The sequence below is a fragment of the Saimiri boliviensis genome, chromosome 10 (genome assembly GCF_048565385.1).
Source record: "Saimiri boliviensis isolate mSaiBol1 chromosome 10, mSaiBol1.pri, whole genome shotgun sequence".
NCBI lineage: Eukaryota > Metazoa > Chordata > Mammalia > Primates > Cebidae > Saimiri > Saimiri boliviensis.
In genome coordinates, this window is record NC_133458.1 from 41329230 (window position 1) to 41347989 (window position 18760).

Below are 18760 nucleotides of genomic sequence, written 5' to 3' on the forward strand. Positions count from 1 at the left end.
TCACTGATAAATGAAGAAATACATATGATCTTTAATAGTATTATGCTGAGTGAAAAAAAATCAGAAATAAATCATACATATTTATATGTTTATATTTTTATGAAATTTCTAGAGAAGGCTAAGTTATAGATGCAGAATACAGATTGGTGGTTTCCTAGGAATGGGTGGGATGGGGAATTGACTGTAATTGGTTATATGAGGAAGTGCTTTGGACCAGTGGTTCACAACTTTTTAGGCATCAGGGATCGGTTTCATGGAAGACAATTTTTCCATGGATGAGGCAGCAGTGGTAGCGGATGGTATGGAAAGAAACTGCTCCATCTCAGACCATCATGCAGTCAACTGATTCTCATAAGGAGTGTGAAAGCTTGGTCCCTCGCATGTGCAGTTCACAACAGGGTTCACACTCATATAAGAATCTAATGTCCCTGCTGATATGACAAGAGGCGGAACTCAGGTGGTAATGCTCAAGCGCTGGCAGCTCACTTCTTGTTACGCAGCTCAATTCCTAACAGGCCACGGTTTGGTAGGGGACTGTGGAAGTGCGTTGGACAACAGAAGTGTTTTAAAACAAAATTGTGGTTATGGTTGTATGATTGTATGAAATTACTAACATTTCCTTAACTGCACACTTAAGCTGAATGTTATAGCATGTTAATTATACCTCAGGAAAACTTTTTCAAAATATGGAAGGGAAAAAAGAAAAGCTTCTTGGTTAGGAATGATCTAATTCTACCTAACATAAATTTTCTTGTTTCCTCTCTGACCTGGATGAGCTATTCTGTTATACTCAGGCTTGTGCTGAAGAGGGACATGGAAATATTCACCTCTCATTCTCTCTCTTCATCTCTCACTTTTTTAATCAAATGGGAGGACTACAGTTAAATAAGCTGAAAGTAAGGACTGACTCCCTTGCTAAATTTAGAAGATTCAGTCTGTAACCTGCATATATTCACCCACTTTTTTACAGCCTTTACTATAACAATGATCTTGAGAAAGAGAACTATTGTTATTCATTGGGGGGAAAGACATATGAAGTTAAACTGCTGCTCCTAACCAAAATAAAAAAAAATACTCAGGTAATTCTGAAATAAATACCCACACATACCCATAACATGGGTAGAAACCAATAGGTTTGACTCCAATCACAGTTAATTGCAAAGTAAATTAGTTTTGATAGTTCTTGTTTCTTTTTATCCAGATAGTTGAGGCTTAATCATAGGTATGCTCAAAATCAGTCCAAGAACAGGTTAAAATTCTATCATGTAAAAAAATTTCCAAAAGTCCTGCAGTTAATTGATTAACATATTTACCTCCCTATTCAGGTGAAGAGATATACAAGTATGAAAATGTGAGGTGAAATTGGTAATTTAAAGGTAATCTACTTAGAATAGAGAACAGATTTCTACAGGGAAATAACAGAAGCACAGGCTATAAACAGTTTGAAGCCAGGTAACAGAAATCTTTGAAGTCTAGGGAATGTGCTATGAACTACAGCCTATTTTTAACAGAGGAGTTACAAAAGGAAAATGATATTTTATAAGAAATAGAGTTGTTGCATAACAGAACTGAAATGGGTGGAAATGGAAGAATGAAGCATTAGGGTATATTTTTGTAGTAGTAAACTAGGCATGTGGTAGTAACTAGGAAAGTGGCATCAGTGATGAAAATAACATTGATCACACTCATCAGTTTTTGAGAATTTTTCTATTCAGCAAGCACTGGGCTAAACCTTTACTTCATTATTTTATCTTCTCAGAATTATAATCTATATATTACATATATATATATATATATATATATATATATATATATATAATACTTTAAGTTCTGGGGAACATGTGCGGAATGTGCAGGTTTGTTACATAGGTATACACATGTCATGGTGGTTTGCTGCATCCATCACCATGTCATCTACATTAGGTATTTCTCCTAATGCTATCCCTCCCCAATTCTCCTACCCTCTGCTATCCCTCCCCTAGCCACCCTGCCTCCACACACAGGCCCTGGTGTGTGATGTTCCCCTCCCTGTGTCCATGTGTTCTCATTGTTCAACACCCACTTATGAGTGAGAACATGAGGTGTTTGGTTTTCTGTTCCTGTGTTAACTTGCTAAGAATGATGGTTTCCAGTTTTATCCATGTCCCTCAGAATTTTTGTTAGGAAAATAATATGCCCCAGACTACTCAGTGTGACAATTTGAAATCTGTGGCTTAGAACAGTAAATAATTTTCTCAATATTCTTTAGTTGGGAAATAGTAGAATAAAAGTACAAACTCAAGTATTTCTTCTTAACTCTATTTTAAGAAACAGGACTTAATGTATATTAAGTACATTTAATTTGTTTAATTAAAGTGGCTGAGGACACCCACTGTAGAAATTCCAGGTGGAATTTTCTTGGATCTAGAATTTGGATTGTGATTAGGAGAAAGCACTTTAACAACAGGAAACCAAGTAGCAGAATAAGAATTCTGAGATGCTCTTTAACTGTATTGAGGTACTAACACCAGCGCTGTTCTGCGGTGGTATATAACATCGTCAATGCAACTGTGAAGGCCATCCCATATTAACAACGTATTTCCATTTATCTTTGTAAATAATGTACAAACTTATACAAAGATGGATGGAATACCTAGAGATTATTTTCTAACATGGAGACAGGGATCAAATTTTAGTTTCCATCACATCAATAATAAAGGCTTTAATTACTGAGGATAGTATGTTTAGGTGAACCTTGCTAACAGGGCTGAAATCCCAAAGCACTGAACCATTCTGTCTGCTTTAAAACATGTTATAATCTTTTTTTTTTTTTTTTTTTTTTTTTTTTTTTTTTTTTTTTTTTTTTTTTAATTTTTGAGACGGAGTCTTGCTCTGTTGCCAGGCTGGAGTGCAGTGGCATGATCTAGGCTCACTGCAACCTCCACCTTCTGAGTTCAAGTGATTCTCATGCCTCAGCTTCCCAACCAGCTCAAATTATAGGCACGCACAATATCCAGCTATTTTTTCGTATTTTTAGTAGAGATGGGCTTTCACCATGTTGGCCAGGATGGTCTTGATCTGCTGACCTTGTGATCCACCTGCCTCAGCCTTCCAACATGTTGGGATTACAGGTGAGAGCCACTCTGCCCGGCCAGTGATAATCTTCAGTTGGCATTAGATAAACTATAAACCTTGATTTTCTTTAAAATTGTGTCAACCTTTGACATAGCATTAGTGAAACAAAGCAAAGCAATGATAATTTTTTATTAAGAATTTTCTCAAATATCAAATATTAAAATATTCTTTTATAATTAAACTGATGGGAAAGTCTATATGATAAAGGAATATTTTAAAATATAAATTAAAATCACACTCATATATTTTATTTCTTAAAAGTGATTATTCTGTCAGTAATAAGTCTGTGGTCTTTAAGACACTACTGATTAATTCTCAGTTTAGTGGATTTAGAGGCATGCAGAAAATGTACATCCCAGGAACTCATCAATCAGTCCAATCGTGTGATCAGGAGTCTCTCATTTAATTAATAATCCCACTTCATATTCATATAGCATTTTATAAATCTGTTATCTTTAAATTTGGCAGACATGCTTTATCTGCAACAAAGAAAACAATCAGAATTTGGAATAAGATTTTAATGCGTAATGCCTTAAAATATGAGATCAAAGACACCCATCACTTTTTTCAGAAAAAGGAAAATGTGATTACCAAGCTTAAGTGTGCTGTATATTAAATGAAAATCCTGATCATAAAGAAAGGTAATATCTACTCAAAGCATAATTTCTGTACTTTGAAAATCATCTCAGCAAGAATTATCTTCCCCTATCAAATTGTAGCACTTGTCAAAATCAACTGTAAAGCATTTCAAGTGCTCTTCTGAATCAACAAAACAGATGTATAGCAATGCGAGGTTGCAAGGAGAAGGAAATAACAGTGAACCAGAGTCCCATCAGTGCCCTTAATCTCTTGAACTCACACTTAACACAGTAGACACTGTAGATCTTTGGGACACTGCTCATAAGAGGGAAATACAAGGCTGATTTTTAATAATATGTAAAAATATGTAAAAATTATTTCTTTCTGCTTTGCTGCTAGGCTTGTCCTTTCTTTACATTCCTAAATAGACCATAGACATGTCGTATTTTTTTGGGGGCGGGATGGGGGAGTGGTTGCTACTAGTAATTATAAGAACTCTAATACAATTTGAGAAATTAGAAGGTAAGGCTGTAGAAGACAATAAGGGAGTAATTATTATCACAGGTAAAATTTTGCTCTTACCTTTGCTTTTTAATCAAAGTTTTTTTCTACTTTACTGATCAGCAGTTCTTTCCTTTTGTTTGACAGTATATTTCAGCATTTAGAACCAGACCCTCTGTAGTCAGACTTTCAGGCTTAAATCCTAGCTCTGCATTCTATTATGTGAGCTTGGGTAAATTAGTTCGCCTCCCTACACCTTATAGGTAGAATGGAGATAGTAACGACAGTACCTACCTCATGGGGTTGTTTTGAGGATGCCCTGAGATGATTCTGGTAAGGCACTGAAAATACTGCCAAGGACTTAGTACTCAAATATGATTCTTAGATTTTTGTCTTGTCAATGACATTCAAATGCTATGGGTCTCTTTGTTAATTGAGAATAACCAAATCATTCTTACTGATCTTTTCTAGCATACTGTAAGAAACAACTACAAATTTGAGTCTTTGAGATTATATTTATAATTTGTACATACATTTTAACATAACAATAAAAGTAATCATATTAGCCTAGCTAAATCTAGATTTTCACCTTTTTTAGAAAGAGTTACTCAAGTGGATGATTGTTTCTTGACATAGACAAAATTATATGGCTGGGGCTAAGATTTGTGTGGTCCCATCATAAGCACCCTTCACTTCTATGTTGACTTTGGAACCTAACCACTGTGCAAGGTGTATTTTCTTGAAAAAAGTATTCAAATGATATGAGAATGAAATGTTTTTCTTGAAGGGCACTACAGATAATACCAACTTTGAAGAACAAGAACAACAGACAGATTTCCCTTAATTTCCATTCTCTTACTCTCAGAATTTTAGTGAGGGGAAGGTGAGGACAGAATGAGACATATGTCCAAAGCTCCAAACACACTACTCAGAAAGCAGTCTTAGGAAAATCTACAACTCAGAAGTGAGGAAGCAAGCACAAAACATTGCCTGAGCAACCATTTTATCATCACAATTATGCAATTGTTTCTTCTCTCTACATTACACAATCCTACCCAACATTTAAGACCTAAATAAATATTTGCATTTCTGGGTTACATTTCTCAGCTCCTACAGACATATTTATCTACTCACTCTTTTGTGTTTTCAGAGCCTTTGTGGCAGTTATATCACATCATTCAAATTGCATTGTGATTTATGTCTTCTTTTTCTCCATTTGATTATTATCTCCTCAAGGAAAATAGCTACTATTACTAACATTAAGCATGGTGCCTGGTGTGAATTAGGAACTCAATAAATGTCCACTAAAATCCATTGTTTGTTTGTTGACTTCCTGTCTTGAGGACCTGTCTAATGCTGTCAGTGAAATATGGAAGTCCCCCACTATTATTGTGTTCCTGTCTACCTTATTTCTTATATCAATTAGTAATTGTTTTATAAATTTGGGAGCTCCAGTGTTAAGTACATATATGTTTAGGGTTGTGATACTTTCCTATTGGAAAAGGCCTTTTACCATTATATAGTGTCTCTCTGTCTCTTTTAATTCTTGTTGCTTTAATATTTGTTTTATCTAATATAAGAATAGCTACTCCTGCCTTGCTTTTGGTGTCTATTTGCATCAATTGCCAGTTTCCACCCCTTTACTTTAAGTTTATGTGAGTCCTTACATGTTAGGTGGGTCTCCTGAAGGTAGTAGATATTTGACTGGTGAGTTCTCATCCACTCTGCAATTCTCTATCTTTTAAGTGGAGCATTTAAGTCGTTTACATTAAATGTTAGTATTGCGATGTGAGGTACCATTGCATTCACCATGCTTTTTGTTGCCTGTGCACTTTTGTTTTATGTTTTGTTTTTGCTTTTTAACATGTACTTTTGTTTGATAGGTCCTGTGTGATTTATGCTTTCAAGAGGTTTTGTTATGATGTGCTTCCAGAATTTGTTTCAAGATTTAGAGCTCCTTTCAGCAGTTCTTATAGTGGTGGCTTGGTAATGGCAAATTCTCTCAGGGTTTGTCTGAAAATGACTGTATCTTTCCTTCATATATGATGCTTACTTTCGCTGGATACAAAATTCTTGGCTGATAATTGTTTTGTTTGAGGTAGCAGAAGATAAGGCCCCAGTCCCTTCTAGCTTGTAGGGTTTCTGCTAAGAAATCTGCTATTAATATGATATAGGTTGCCTGGTGCTTCTGCGTCATAGCTCTTATTTCTTTTGTTTTAACTTTGGGTAACCTGAAATGATAATGTGCCTAAGCAAAGACCTTTTTGTAATAAATTTTCCAGGTGTTCTTTGTGCTTCTTGTATTTGGATGTATAGGTCTCTAGCAAGGCCAGGGGAGTTTTCCTTGATTATTACCCCAAATATGTTTTCCAAGCTTTTAGAGTTCTCTTCTTTTCAGGAATACCAGTTATCCTTAAGTTTGGTCATTCAGCAGAATCCCAGACTTCTTGGAGATTTTGTTCATATTTTCTTTTTTTTATTTGTTGGATTGAGTTAATTACAAGACCTTGTCTTCACGCTCTAAATTTATTTCTTCTACTTGTTCAATTCTATTGCTGAGACTTTCCAGAGGATTTTGCATTTCTAAAAGTGTGTCCAAAGTTTCCTGAATTCTTTTATTTTTGTAAAGGTATCTATTTTCTTGAATATTTCTTCCTTCACTTTTTGTGTCATTTTTTGGATTTCCTTGCAATTAGCTTCACCTTTCTCTGGTTCCTCACTGATTAACTGAATAACTAACTTCCTGAATTCTTTTTCAGGTAAATCAAGAATTTGTTTTTGAGTCCCATTGTTGGTGAACTAGTGTGATTTCGATTGCGGCGTGGTCGGGGGGCGGGGGGGATCGAAAAGCCTTGTTTAGTCATATTACCAGGGTTGATTTTCTGGTTCCTTCTCATTTGGGTAGGCTCTGTCAGAGGGAAGGTCTAGGGCTGAAGGCTGTTGTTCACATTCTTTTGTCCCACTGGTGTTCCCTTGATGTAATACTCTCCCCCTTTTTTCTATGGATGTGGCATTCTGTGAGACAAACGGCACTGATTGTTGTCTCTCTTCTGAGTCTAGCCACCCAGCGAGTCTACTGGACTCTGGGTTGGTACTGGGGGTTGTCTGCACAGAGTCCTGTGATGTGAACTGTCTATGGGTCTTTCAGCTATGGATACCAGTGCCTGTTCCAGTGGAGGTGGTTGGAGGGATTGCAATAAACTCCATGGGGGTCCTTAGCTTTGGTGTTAATGGTCTACTTTTGTGCTGGTTGGCCTCCTGCCAGGGGGTGTTGCTTTCCAGAAAGCATCAGCTGTAGTAGTGTGGAGAGGACTGGCAGTGGGTGGGGCCCCAGAACTCCCACGATTATAAGCCCTTTGTCTTCAGCTTCTAGGTTGAGTAGGGACAGTCCATCAGGTAGAGGCAGAGCTAGGCATGTCCGAATTCAGACTCTCCTTGAGTGAGTCTTGCTACAGCTGATGTGGGGGTTGGAGGTGAGATTCCCAGGTCATTGGAGTTGTGTACCTAGGAGGATCATGACTGCCTCTGCCGAGTCATGCAGATTGTCAGGTAAGTGGGGGAAAACCAGCAGTCACAGTCCTCACACAGCTCCCACACAAATTGAAGGGCAAGTCTCACTCCCACCAAGCACCCCCCAACAGTCCCCAGTCTGTTTCCAGGTAAGAAGGCATGCCGGGCTTGAAAACCTACCCCTGGTTACCCACCTCCCAGCTGTGAAAGAAAACTTACACCTGGTTACCCACCTCCCAGCTCAGATCTTCCCCCACCTGTGGAGTCTGCACACTGGATTCACATCCTCTCTGGAGTTCCGGCCGGGAGGCTTCTTGCCCCATTCACGTTTTTATCAAGTTCAGCTAGAGATTTCCCTCTCCCTGTGGAGCTTTACCCCCTGCTCCTCCGGTCACCCTCCTGATGGATCCCTGTGATGCCAGGTAGGAATAATCTGCTGGGGGATGCAGTAAGCTCCCAGGGCCCTTCTGCTACTTCCTCTACCTCTGTATTTCACTTGGCTCTCTAAATTGACTCAGCTATAGGTAAAGTCAGAAACTTCTCCCAGAAACAGACCTTCAACTTTTCCAGTGGAGATGTACGTTCAGGAAAGGAGGATCTCCCTTTCCCACTTCTACAGGTGGGGCACTCACGGTATTTGGGGTGTCTCCTGGATCCTCTAGGAGTAGTCTGCTTCCTTCAGAGGGTCTGTGGGTCCTCTCGGGATTGCTGGTTTGTTCTCACAGTCAATCTGGAGCTGCAATTCACAATGCGAGCTTTCGCGGCTGCTCTGTTCAGCATTGCAATCTAGTCCTGCCTCCCATCCACCTGAGGAGTTCCACAGCAAACTGCATGGGATTGAAAGACACCGGAGAACTGCCAAGTCTGTGGGCCTTAAGCCCGATCTATAGAAAGGGGCTGTACTGCTTACCTCACTGTGTTCTGTATCTCCACCTAGACATCCTCAATTTGTCACCTACTGAGTCTTCCAAGGTCAAGGAAGGAGGAGGGGTCATGTGTGGAATTTTGTAAAAAGAAAAAAGCAGGTTTAATTGGTGCTCATTTTGTTCTCATTTAGTCCGCAATACCCTGTGAGGGGTTCACATGCTAAATGCTGAATTGTCCATGAAGCAGAGGTGGGCTCTTCTGTGTCCTCGTTGAACTACTGCATTGCACCACTCTCTAGTTAGCATCTCAGCTCTTGCGCACATCGGTTCATGTCACTACTTGTTACTGCTTCCATGGAAGAAAGCCCTTTTAGTCCAAGAAAGACACATGGAAACTGCTTGAGCTTCTCACTTTTTGTAGTATCCACTTCCCACATAGGAAACGATGTATCTTTTCTGAAGGTGGGATGACTCTTGCTGCCCTCTTTGGGGTCAAACTTCTGCCTTGAAAAAAATTGCAAGATAGAAACTCCAAAATTCCAAAGGATACCAGCTGACGCTCCTAAGACTTTTCTTACCATATGCCACTCAAGTGGCAGCATGGGTGGGCCTGTGCATGAATGCAGCTCAGCAAGCATCCAGCCAGGGATAGCAATGCCAGTTCTTGCACCATCCTTAATCTCTAAAAGTAGTTCTCTTTGGAGCACAATAATCACTTAAAGGAATGGCATCCTTTGCCTTTCCTTCAGATATGGGATGGGGTGGAAAATAACCCAGCAAGGCTCACTTTCTGCCAACTTTCCCCTTCAACAAAATTAGGAAGTTAGCTTTTGTTCACTGGATAGAATGCTGGGTATTGACAGCAGAAGGACCAATTTGGCTAACTCTTAGCCAACTCAAGAGAGGAGAGTCTGACAGCTTTTTTGGCTGTTTTGATTAGAATGTGGAAGTACTTACTACTTGTTGTCTACAGCATGGGGCTTTAGCCAAAATTTTAAAATGCAGGAAAGGTCCCATTTCAACGTATTATGACATAGGGTCTTTGAAAGTTTCAGAGAAGTACAAAGAAGAAAATTAAAATCACATGTAATTTCTCCATTGCTAGTTTTTGTGTCAATGTCCATTATCTTTTCTGGCTATACATAAAATAAATCCATGTAAATATGTGTTCAGAATCATACCTATCCATTTAATATTTGATTTTTTACTTGAATTTATTCAAATAAAATTTATCACTCTCATAAAGCATAATCTTCAGTGATGCACAGGTTTGCATTTTTTACAAAAGTTGCAAAAAGAAAGACAAATTTCTTTTGGTGCTTATGTGATCCTTTGACAAACAACTTTTCTCATTAATTCATTTATCAAATACATTTTCAGTGCCACTGTATGCCGGCATACATGTATGCCTGGAATACGTTAGGAACAAGACAAACATGGCATGACTTTGTTAGCACAAAGGGGTAAGAGGGAAACTTTGGGGTTATGAATGTGTTCACTATCTCTACCGTGATGATGGTTTCATGGCTATATCTATATGTCAAAACTTAAGAAATTTTATACTTTCAATATGTATAATTTATTGTACCTGATTTATACTTTCATAACACTGTTTAAAAAGGAAAGAAGTGTCTACTGGGAGAAGACAATGTTTGGTAAGTATATTTAAATACCATACACATTTTGAAGTCAAAGTGCAGTTTAATATGGAAGCACATAGCAGGAAGCTCTAACTTAATTTTGGAGAGGGTATCAGAGAATGTGTTCCTGATGGTTTAGAGGAGGACGAAGCATGAATAAAAACTAGTTTGGTTACAAGATGGGCAAAACAAGGGGACGGTTGGAAAATATTTCTACACAAAAGAGACTTTCAGAGTTCCATGATCCTGAATTGCAAAAAAAAAAAAAAGAAAAAGAAAAAGAAAGAAAAGAAAATGAAAAGTACAATGATCTAAAAGAGGAGGACCATAAAAGTGATTTAAGAGAAGCTCATAGAATAGCGAGACATGAAAGTAAAGAATGAGACAGAGACCAAAATCTAAAGGAAAGATTTCCTGAATCACATTATATTGTAACAGCAGAGTGTTAAGCAAGTCTGTTATAATAAATGATTTGTGTGTTTGATTATGTATGTGTTTAAATATCGCTGTGCCTATTATGTCGGGGAACTGCTGTGGATTCGGGAGGTTTAACATAATTGAATTAATGTGGCTACATAGTACACTGTTGGGATGGGTATGACATAAGATTACTGCATTAGTTTAGTCATATCTGAGACTGTGATTTGTACTAGATTAGCCACAATAGGCATTTAGGTGGCAGACCTGCTCAGACTTGGTAAGTGATTGTATATGGTAGCTGAGGAAAAGGGACATATATTATAAACCCCAAATTTTCAGTTAGGGAGCCTGGGTGGTACCTTTTATTGAGATTGTTAACACTGGAACTACAGTGAGCTTGAAGGAAGGAAAGGAATTTGTTCAGTTGTAAATAACATTAAATTTGAGATGTCTGTGTGATATTTAAGCAGGGAACTAAAGTAAGCAGGTGTATCTACTGGTAACCAAGCAGATGAGCTTGGGATTTGGCTTTCAAGAGATTTCAGAGTAGATATGATTGCTTAGATAATAAGCAATGTTTTGGTTTTAGACTGAGTCTTTAGGCCATTTTAAAGAGGGCTCATGGAACTGTGAAAACAAGAGCTCTTACTACTGTGACCAAAAACTGAAGTTCTCTATAGGTTGCCAAAGCATTCAATGGTGCTATGTTTTCCTGAGGAGATAAAAGACTTAGAAAAAGAAAAAAAGAAAAAAATAGACAGAGTCTCAAGAAACTCTACCATTTACTATTTTGGTAGAAAGGAAGGAGTAAGCAAAGGAACCTGAGAAGAATCAGCCACAGATCTAAAAAACAAACAAACAAACAAACAAACAAACAAAAACCTCTGGTGTTAAAGAGCTGAGAGGTTGCTACTGAAAACTAAGAGGAAGACTAGGAATTGTCTGCCATTTGACTTATTGCATGGGGCTGTATTATCTTCCTATTGCTGCTGTAATAAATTAGCACATACTTGGCTTAAAACAACACAAGTTTATTCTCTTCCAGCTCTGGAGACCAGAAATCTGGAATTAGCTTTACTGGATTGACATAAGGTGTTAGTAGGGCTGATTCTTTCTGAAGTCTCTAGGGGAGAATCTGTTTCTTTGCCCGTACTGGCTTTAAAAAATGCATATTTTATTTTAATACCTTTTGGGGTACAAGTGGTTTTGAAATATGTGGTGAATTTCATAGTGGTAAATTCTGAGATTTTATCACACCTGTCGTTTTTTCATTTATTTGCCTTTTCTAGCTTCAAAAGATTGGCTGAAATTTTCAGCTCCTGACCTTCCTCAAATCACTTCAACCTGCAACCTCTTTTTTTTTTGCTCTGAGACCAGGTCTCAGGCTGAAATGGAGTGGCACATTCATGGCTCACTGCAGCTTCAACCTCCTGGGCTCAAGCAATCCTTCTACCTCAGCCCTCCAAGTAGCTGAGAAAACTAGTGTGCTTTACCCTGCCTGGCTGTTTTTTTATTATTATTATTTTTAGCAGAGATGAGGTTTCATTATGTTGTCCAGGCTTGGCTTGAACTCCTGGGCTCAGTGATACTCCCCCTCTTGGCCTCCCAAAGTGCTGAGGTTACTGTAAACCACAGCACCCAGTCCCAAGCTCTTTCTTATGTCATATCTCCTGCTACTCTCCTGTAGCAGCTGTTCCCTCTGCCCCCCTATTTTAAGGCCGCATATGATTACATCGTTTGGCCCACGCATAATCCAGGCTACCTCCCAATCTTAAGATCATTAAATTTAATCATATTTGCAAAGTCCCTCTTGCCATTTAAGATAACATATTAACAGGATCTCAGAATTAGAATATGGGCATTTGGAAAGGAGGTATTCAACCTACCACAGAGGTCATTGTACAAATACTAAAAAACTAATGCATATCAAGTTAAAGAGAGCTTGGTAGTGGTGGGAGGTGAGAACAACAGAGAAAGAATGTGTAACCAATTTTGTAAAATTTTGCCATGATTTGGGAGAGGAGAGAAAAATTGGAAGGGAGGAGATAAATGTGTTGGAGGAGGGCTTTTAATTATAGTAGAAAATACTGAATGTGTTTAAATGCTGATGGGAAAAATCTAAAGAGCATTAGAGAGTGAAGATAGAGGAAGACAAGAGTTAACAGGCTTTCAAGTTTTCTGATAACAGCTGAGGGGCTGCAGTGAGGATCCTGGAAGGACTATGCATCCTTACTTACTCAGAAGTATTTCTGAAGCAATTTGAGTGTGGAATACTGTAACTAGGGGACGGCTTTGTTTTTATGCTTTTGAATTTAGTATTAACTTTTAAAACACAGTACATAGCTATTTATCCACTTTATGGTTTATGTTTTTATTAAATTTATTACTCTATTTTCTTTTTATGTCCTTTTCCCAAAGAAAATATTTTAAAAAACCCAAACTATGTTTCCTAGAAGTCTGAAATGAACAACAAAATTCTTGCTGAGGAAGGCTCTAGTTCTACAGATTCTGCATAATTGCTCTTCTTCATATTTTAAATTTCAATTTTTTTCTAACTTTGCATTGGTTTGGATTCTCTGTCAGATTTTACTAAACTATGCTATCAAGTGAGCTACACTGAATATGTTACTGTTCCAAAGGTTTATACTTAACATTTACATCACCCTTTTTTTCTCCCTTTCTTTCCATTGTCATTTCTGTACATTCCAAATACAACAGATCATAGCTTCCACTGGGGAGCTCCAGGTAGAGCATTTCCAGTTTCCTATGATTGGTGCCTGCCATACCTGCTCACTGAACATTATGTAAATTATGGCAGAGACCAAGTACCCAGAGGGGTGTGTTTGTGTGAATTAATGTGTATGTGAATTAGTGTGAGTGTGTGAATGGAATGTGTGTGTGCGCATGTGCAAATGGTGTCCATAAATGTGTGAATGATGTATGTGTATAAATGAATACAGGTGTGAATGATGTGTGTAAATACCTATAGATAGCATGTGTGCAAATGTGTGTGAATAAGTGTGAGTGTGTGAGTGCTGAATGTGTACGTTGAGGAGAGGCTAATGACAAGATTTTAGTAACAATTTTCATATAGAAGCTTTCTTACCAACTTTCGTGTAGATGATACAGATTTCATTGCTGACAATTCAATTTCATACAATTACCGAACATTTATTGTTTGAAAAATATGGTACTGGGGACTACTAAGGAAAACAGTTTTGTTCTTGAGAAGTAAAAAATCTACTGTCAAAGTGGTAGGTAAAATATGATAGAGGCCTAGGGCCGACTTCAGCTTGGTTGTGCAGACGCAGCCTCTCTGAGGACACTGCTTTTCAAGCTAAGTGCTGAATATCAGAGTTATCCAACCAGGATGCTGAATGGAATCTCATAAGGATATTGGGAAATACTATGAAATTTCAGAGAAGTTAGTAATCTAATTTGGTTTTAGGATTTAGAAAGTTTTCAGATAAGATATGACATTTTGGAAAGGTGGAACATGACAGAAAGGAATAGAGGGTAAAGGGATCAAAGGAGTTGTGGGAGCAGCCATGTTTTGGCACCAACAGGGAGGGACAAAGGGTGAAGCCAGGAAGCAGAAAGTGGTCCACCTTGCTTGGAGCTGAGGGTTGGATTGTGAAATAAAGTGGAACAGGTACTTGATATCATATTTGGAGGATCTTAAATGATTGCATTAAAAAATCTGTATTTTAAGTACATGACATAGCAACATTAAAAGTACAGAATAACATAATTGAAATTATAATAATGAGAGCTGCCTTTATTGAACAGCCACTATTGGTCAAACACTAAAAGAGGTATATAACCTCTTTTTATACACTCCTTAGAGAACTGTAGAAGTATACACACACACACAGACACACACAGACACACACACACGCACACAAAAATGTATATATATATTACATATTTTAGATGGATTATTGCTCTATTGCTCAGGCTGGAGTGCAATGGCACAATCTCAACTCACTACAACCTCTGCCTCACAGGTTCAAGTGATTCTCCTGCCTCATTCTTCAAAGTAGCTGGGATTACAGGCACGCACCACCATGCTTGGCTAATTTTTGTATTTTTAGTACAGATGGGGTTTCACTATGTTGGCCAGGCTGGTCTCGAACTCCTGACCTCAGGTGATCCACCCGCCTCGTCCCCCCAAAGTGCTGGGATTAAAGGCATTAGCCACCACACCAGGCCCAAAGTATATTTTTAGAAAGAGTTAAACTGACGCTTATCTATGATAAGTAATATGCCTGAAAGTCATAAAGGCTTTTACATTTTTCACTGAATTAATATTGCTTTTCCTTATTATTGTATAAACTTTATAAACATTTTCCTGCTTGTCTAATATTCCATTACCTGGGTTTCTACTACTTTAATTATAATCACTTATATACTGTTTCCATCTAGGTTGTCTTTGATATATTTTGATAGCTTTTATGTGTAGATTTTTTTTTTTTTTTTGCATTCAGGATTATATACTTAGACTAGATTTTCAGAAATAAAATTCTCAAATCAAAGAATTTAGTCATAAGAAAATTCATGATTCACATTACTAGAAGATTTTTCCATTTAAATTCATGTCAACAATTTTTGAGAAGCACATTTTACTATAATCTAAAAGTAGTATTACATTTGTAACAAGATATTAAAGAAAAAATTTAGCTCAATACTTTAAAATAATAAATGTCAATGAGATATAAGTCAGATCATTCTGCTGGATTTACAAAAAGTAGGTTGCCAAGACCTGGCTAGATGATTCCTAAATCTCTTACCCACATAGATTATCTTTTAAAAAATAAAAAGCTGAGAGAGCAGATGAAGAAAGGATTGCAAATAGATTTTTATTTTGCGAGGGTGCTGCTAGTGTTGGGGTTCAGGGTAGCCCTCAGTTCCCCTGAGAGGACATTTCTCCAGGTTCTTGGTCTATCACTCCCCAAGAATGAAAGAGGAGACCACAGCACAGTATGCTCGTAAAAGTAAATGCTGGACTCAAAAGTGTTTGTAGAAAGTAATTTATTTAGGTAAAGAGAGAGAAAAAGGAGGAGAGAGAAAGAAATAGCTAGCTCTCACACTGAGTGAGAGACGGAAAAGCCGCTCTCACACTGAGTAAGAAGGGTTCCCAGAGAGGGAAAACTAGAGCAGGAAAGCTCCTCTCACACTGAGTGAGAGAATCCAGAAAGATGGAATCCAGGAGAGAAAAGACAGCTTCCACACTGAGAGTGGTAGGGAACTGAGAGTGAGAGATGGAGTTTAGGAGAGGAAAAGCAGCTTCCACACTGGGGGGAAGGGGACCCCAAAGGGTAAATCCAGGAGGGGAAAGAGAGCTCCCACTATGTGGGAGGGGAGTCCAGAGAGCTGGAAATCCGGTGTGGGTGAAGGAGGAGGGGAATTTATCCTGGGAGAAATTCCCACCTCCCCAAGTTCCTGTGGCCAATGAAAGGAATTCCTTTAAACTTCTGCTGGGATGATTGACTCTTAGTTTCTTCCTGTGCCCCCAAAATTTAAATATAAACTTTCAAATCTCCCAGATGGCGAGAGATGGGAGCGGGGCATGGCTCTGGGAAATTCTTGCCCTTAAAACTATGCCCCATTATGGACCTAGAAAGAGAACTCATTCCCTCACTAGTTTTCTGTATATCAAGCTCATTTTCTAAGTGAGGTAGGGCTGGAGTACCTGCTTCTCCTTTCAAATCTTACAAAGTTACCGTCTCTGTGAAAATGGGAAATCCTGAGTTGTGTCCCATTCTGCTGGAAGATTAAGTGGACTGGAATCTGATTCTCTCCTGAGAAATATCCCGTTTGAGGAATTAGCTGAGTACTAACGGGAGTCAGCACTGCTATCTGAGTTTGTTTTGGAAAATAAAAAATAATCACATGAGAGGGAAGTGTGATGAGGTGATTTAGGCCAGACACGCTGGGGAGGTGTACAGACCTCACCAGAGGGAACCTGGAGGCAAGCTAATATTCTTGGAAGGAGGAACCCCTCACACTCAAAGAGATGCATTTCTGCAGGCAGGCCATGGTTTTGTAGGAAAGACAAGCTCAACCTCAACACAGGCTTCTAAAGCACCCAAAAAGGCTTCCAAGAGAAAGATCAAGCTTTAATCATTTGCCAGCACCTGAGAGAGATTTGGCCGAACAAAGAGCGTATTTCTGGTAACTTCTTGCCTTGTTTCCTTCCAACCAATAGCTTGGGGTCTGTCCTTTTCTTCCAAGGGATGGGCAAGAACTCACGCTACTGAATGCACTTAGAAGGATGATAAGGGATAAAGAGAAAGGAGAGTACTGTGCCTTTTGGTTTTCAGTATTTATTTGGGTAATTGTGAGGTTTGAGAATTTTTATCAGTTTGGTTAACAAGCGATACTTCTCTTTCAAAGTATCAATAAACATTATTATACGTTTTAATGTCAAGTCTTTGTGTTCTCATCTAAAATACCTAAGATACTATTTTTATACACTTTAAATTTGATGAATGTGTAGTTCATTTACAATAAAGTTCAATTTTGTCCTAGTTATTACAAAATTAATACTACTTAGAAGAGTGTGTGGCAGTGTAAGAGGCAGTAAGGGTAGTGGAAGTTACACTGATAATTTGACATCAGAAGAGCAGAATTCAGCTTCAATTGGCTTCTAATTACGTGACATTGGAAGGATAATTTAATCTCAGAACCTCAGGTTTTAAATATATGAAAACCCAGAGAGCTGTCACTGAGTGTAAAATAACATGGTATTTTTGAGGCAAAATGGAGTTTTTGTTCCTTGAATTCCCACTCCTGTCCTTGCACCACATCCACTTCATATTCTCTCCCATTTGTAAGGAGGGTGTCTTTGGTAAGATACAGATCCAGAGAATTTATTTGTATAATAACATCAAAGTTATTCTAAAATAGGCCATCAATGTGAGCAAGAGAAAAATTCGTTGACATTTCTTTCTGAAGTGCCATAATAGAATCAGCTGGGGCAATCTCTTAAATTTTAGAAGGGTATCCCAAATGTTACAGATTATCTGCAAGAAAAATAAATACCGATTTCCTAGACGTGAACACATTTTTCCCCTCTCCTCCACCTACCACATGGAAAGCAATGTGGAACTAATAATTATTTCTTCAGCAGTGCAAATTACCTCTGTCTTTTATTCCCACACTATCTTAAACACAGAGTTCCCTTTCATGTTATAGCCAGAAGGGTTAGCTTGTTAAAAACTTGTCCCACCATTCTCCAAAGTGTCATTCAGATATCCACTCATGCGACTCTCATTAATGACAAAGACCTGTGTCTAAAGGAGTATGCAAAACCCCAGAGAGTGTAAAGATTCAAAGTGTTATTGAGGCCAAGCTATCTTATCTATAGGTGAGCCTTCCGGGTCATGGTGGATTCACCCCAGTGAAAATAAAGTGCAGATTTTTTTTTTGTGGGCCTGAGCCTCCTCTGCAATCACTAAATGCAAAGCTTTAGTTCACCTCCCCCATACTAAATACAAATTACCCAATAAAACAAATAAAACCTTTCCAAAGCTGTAGCATACATCATATAAATTGTTTAACCCTATTCAAAAAACAAGTATTATGCCAGTTAGGTAGCAACATTAAATATCTGCATTTGCAAAAGTTAAAAGCAATTGCTTAAAACCTAATTGCAAATTAATTTATTTCCACATTTCTTTCAAAGCTATTTCATAAAGTTAAAAATTCACCTCAAAAAGCCCAATATATGCTCGCTTTCTTTATGTAACTTTCATATGTGTATAGCTTTTGTTCATGCAGTTTTACAGAGGTAAGGATTCTAAAGAAAATATTTCTATTAACTCAGATATTGCAGAACTGTGAGGGACTGCTTATTCAGAGCATTGATTAAAACGTACTTCCAGTTTGAGGAGTTTTATACTCTGCTGGAGAACTGAACAAAACCCCTGTAATTTAGTTATGCAACATTACTTAGTTTAACGGGCACTTTATGTTCTCCCGTGTTCAAATGAGAATGGGGAAGGAACATTCCTCATCCATCGGAGGACACAGACTGTATTTTGTTAGGATCGTCATCTTGTTATGTTCCATTCAGCTCAGCCCCATTAAGCTCTTGGGCCTAGAATTGCTGCCTGCTGCCAGGATTAA

At 38.1% G+C, this 18760-nt stretch overlaps 1 non-coding gene across 1 annotated transcript; it reads left to right on the top strand.

Annotated features, from left to right (window-relative positions):
* Positions 1 to 11230: 11230 nt before the first annotated feature.
* Positions 11231 to 11358, top strand: LOC120365493 (small nucleolar RNA SNORA25). The gene has a single exon (XR_005580418.1). It is a non-coding gene; the product is annotated as a small nucleolar RNA SNORA25 (small nucleolar RNA).
* Positions 11359 to 18760: the final 7402 nt, after the last annotated feature.